Raw genomic sequence first — 4668 nt, forward strand, 5'->3', positions numbered from 1 at the left:
ATTATCACAATTTTACACGTCAGGACCAAAATAAGCTCACCTTGCCCATTGCATAATAATTAACATTTGCTTTATAACTCAAAACTTTTTGAACAGTTCAGACTTTTAGCATAACTCAGAACCTTTGCTTTACAAGGTACCACTATGCACTGTATGACTTATGTTTGCCCTGCCTATTTATCTGCCTTGTGTCTTAGTGTAGTGTGTCCTAGCATAGTGTTTTTGTGTTGTTGTTTTTTTATTTTCCAGACACCGAGGGCTGAGAGAAACATACCTTCAATCCTCGGTTTTTGCTGCAGAATTGACAATAAAGCCGACTTTGACTTTAACTTTAATAACTTGGGCCAGTCTCTAAGATCTATGTTGTAAAACATCTTTTCTGCCTTTGACCCTGATAGTCTTTCATCTTATTTTCTCCCTTAAAGTCTTTATTACATGTTTACCCTGGAGTGCCGTGTCTAATCTCGTTGCATTCATGTTTCACAGCGTGGATAGCAGTGACGATAAGGACAATTAAATTCAATTAAAAATATAATATATTTTTTAAAACTTTATCCTTTACCTAAATATGTTTTAGGATTCAGGCTATTTTATTGTGAGCAACTACTTGATTAAATGATGTAAAAAAAAACATCAAGTCTAGTCTACAAATTTTCATGTTTATATATGAATTTAAATCCTGTTAAATTATTTCATGCAAGTTCTCTCTACTATGCATTTAGGATTCATAATGGTAGATTTAAAATACCAATTGAAATAATATTCATTCATCCATTTTCTCCATGGCTTATTCTCACTAAGGCCGCGAGGGTTCCGGACCCAAATAATAGTCAAATGGTAAAAAAGATGTATGTATACTTTAGTGATGTTTAAGATGAAATAACAAAATCTTAGCCTAACAGATTTTTCCCAAACACATGTGGGGGAAATATGTTCCAGTCTGATGAAACCAAGGTTGAGCTTCGTGGCCATCACCAAAAGAGCACCGTGCTAGCAGTACAGAGAAAGTTAGTGCTAACTGTGCCGTGGTTTGAGGTTGGTTACCATATTCAATGTGGAGTCGGTTGAGATATTTTATTTTTTATCGTGAGAGGGGTTTCACACGAAACTTATAGCTCCTATGAGAACAGCCCCAATGGTAAAAAAGGATTGGTATGATGTAAAGAGAAATGTGGCTGAGTTAGTTAGATGCACCTTCTATGGTGTGGACTAAATTGCTTCTAACATGAGGTTGAATGATAAGACGAGCAGACTGTACTAATTTGTGAACAAGAGGCTCATTAGCAAGTTTATACTGTACACACGAAGAACGTATGGTCTTCTTTCCTTATTTCCTTCCTTCGTTCCTTTAATAAATATTTCCGTCCATCCTTCCTTCAACCTTACTTCCTTCTTTTTTTAATTCCTCCACACCATACTTTCTCTGGCTCCTCATTCATCCTTCCTTTCTTATTTTCATAAATCCTTCCGTCCATCCTTCCTACAACTTTCCTTCCTTCTTTATTTACTTCCTCCTCACCATCCCTTCTCTGCCTCCGTATCATCTTTCCTCCCTTCCATTGTTCCTTCTTTCATCTGTCCTTCCATCCTTTTTTCAACCTTCCTTCCTTCCTCCACACCCTCTTCCCTCAACATCTTCAATCCTTTCTTGCTCATTCTCCCTCTAATCCCTTCCTCCCTTCTTTCCTTTCTTCCTCATTTCACCCATACTTCCATCCTTCATTTTGTCCTTCCTTTACAGTCCCTCTTTTCACCTTTTTTTCTTCCTTCCTACCTTTCTTCTTTATTATTCCCTCTTCTTATGCTGCCTTCTCACTTCAAATTTCTTCCTTCACTGCCTCCCTCCTCATTTTATCCCTATTCCTTTCTTCATGCCTTTATTGCTTCCTCCCTGTACCCCATTATCTTCCACCGCGCCCTTTTTCTTTTGTTTCCCTTCTTTCTCTCTTATCCTAAACCCTTCTGTCCTTCCTCAACGCACCTTCCTTTTTTCTCTCATTTCACACGTTCCTTTCTTACTTCTTTCCACCGCTCCCACCATTTCACCCATTCATTCCTTCTTTGCTTCCTTCCTTCCTCCCCCCTTTAGGCCAGCAGACCTCTGAGAGCTTGAGACAGATTTGTAGAAGCCTAATGAAGTGGCTGGGAAGAGGAAAATTGCAGGACTCCCCGCTAAAACTTCTGCTATTATGACCCTATCCCAGGCTAAGCGGTAATGATTAATAAAGGGGTTTTAAAATGCTATCATATCTTAATTTGAAATATTTCTTATTATGAAAAAAAACCCTTTCTTTAGCTAAGTAATTATTTCAAAAGAAAAACACGCATCGTCAGTCTTGGCTCAAAAAAAATAATGCTAATCGACGTTTCTTATTTAACTCCTGCTGGAAGTTTTTCTCCGAGGAAAAAAAACATAAGAACAGTCGAAGATTAGAAGCTTCAAAAAAGATCAATAATGTCTGTGATTTGCCACAGGTAATAACGCTTTAAACTTGAAGTCACAAATCTAGTGTGGCTGATTCCAGGAGAAAGGTTTTCATTTGGTATTAACTTTACAAAATTATTTTTTGTCATAGGGAAGTAACCTTTGTCACTCATTTTTTTCCAGTAATTGAAATAATTCAATATGGTGGTAAAAGGAAAATGAGAATAAAAATGAATAAAAGCCAAACAACATGCTGAACATATGCAAAAAACGCTTGCTTTGGGATATGTTAAGTAGAATGCACGAATAATGGGAGGATGCCAGAACAGCTCGTAAAGTGTCTATCAAACAACTGTTTGCAGCAGTTTCATTTAATGGGAATCATTAGCAAATTTCACAGAACACAACATAAAGAATGGAAATCTGGCAACCTGCCTATTGCTTTCAAAATGTTTTCAAAGAATATCTCAGTCAGCATATTCCACATGAAAAAAATAAACAAAAATTCAGGTTTCAACGTCGGCTAAAAAGACAAAATTTAATCACATATACATGAAGGCAACTTCACCCCCAAAAGAGGAAAATTCAATTGGCAGATAAATATGTCAATTTTAGTATTCGTCTCATTTTACTTTATTGTTATATTATTTTGCAAGTAAGGCAGACTTTTTGCTTATTTTGAGGATTATTTTTCTTATTTTTTTGTATACATTATTTATATATTTTCCACTCGTTCTTGTTTGTTATGATACTGTACATTGTCAACATCAAACAACGTTGCTCATTTTATTACTTTCTTATTTTGCTACTAATTTAAGAATAGAGTGGTAATTAGCAAAATACTATGGTATGGAAAATAGCACTAAAAATAGCAGCGGTATTTGTCATTTCCAAGAACTGTTTTTTTTACTAAAATATTAAGAATAATTTAATTCTATGATGTTTTGATAAAAACAAGCAACAAATACAATAAGTACAAACCCCTTTTACAAAAAATGTGAGTTAAAATGACTTTGTTGCTTATTTTGAGCATTCCTTTTGTAATGTTTTCATATATTATACGTATATTTTCAAGGTATTCTTACTAGTTACAATACATCGTCAACATTAGATAATGTCGCTCATTTTTTCATTTTTTATGTTGCTACAAAATAAAAAATATTGTGAAATTAGCAACATGATCCGGGATGGAAGATAGCACAAAAATATTTTTTAAATATATTTGTTATTTTTAATTAAATTGTGTTAATCAAATTAATGTTTTGACAAAGATAAAAAATGAATACAAAAATATAAGTATCAAAAACAATTTTTAAATTGTAATAAACACATAAAAATGTTTGGGGTGTTTTTCTTCGTTTTGTGAATAAACTGAATTTGCATTTGCAATTTCGGCCATTTTAAGTATTGGAGTTCTTAGTGATCAAATCACAAAAAATACGAAAACAGGAGCTTCGAGCCGCTGCATCGTACGCGGCACCATATGTTTAACTTTACGTTTCATGTTCAAAATATTGTCTTTTTTTTGGGATAGCACATTAAACAACAGAATGCATGTTTTCTTCAAAAATTGACACAAAACTGACTATAGAGCAGAAAAATAAAATGCCAGAGAAAAAAAGTGATGCAACAGGTGGTTCCCGAATAAAGAATGGGCAATTAAATATGACGGATGATGTGAACGTGTCAAGATTTGAGGGGAAGTCGGCTCTTTGGCCGTCAAAGGGAAAAAGAGACGGACATGTAATAAGAGGTCTGGTCTGGTTCTGGGTGAAGGGGGATCAATGAGCTGGAAAAAAAAGGCCAAGTGAGAAATGAAGGGTATGAGTACGGGTGAAGAGGGGCACAGGAGGAGGATGGATGAGAGCAAGATAACCAGGGAAAGAAGCGACCTCAAAGACCCCTGAACTGCCATTCATTTGGTGTAGTTGAGCAATCCGGATTCCTCTATGACCTGCATCAACACATGCTGTGCAGATGGCACCTCAGTCCAAGCTGCTTGATGATTAGTTTGTGCTATGTGCTTAAAGGGCAAATGACAACTAGACTTAAGTAAAGCAAATAATGACATTCTGGACACGGTTCTTATTATGAGGAGAGGAGGAAGAAAAAAAATGAACCAGCTAGTACATAAACAACAAAAACGCATTTAAAGGTGGCAGAGCCAATGGTAGTTAGGAAAAATCCGGAATTTACATGAGGAAGAGAAAGACAAAGATGGGGAGGGGAGAGACAGAAGAGGA

Source organism: Urocampus carinirostris, chromosome 10 (assembly GCF_059441175.1).
Source record: "Urocampus carinirostris isolate Australia breed hairy pipefish chromosome 10, RoL_Ucar_1.0, whole genome shotgun sequence".
In the NCBI taxonomy this organism is placed as follows: domain Eukaryota; kingdom Metazoa; phylum Chordata; class Actinopteri; order Syngnathiformes; family Syngnathidae; genus Urocampus; species Urocampus carinirostris.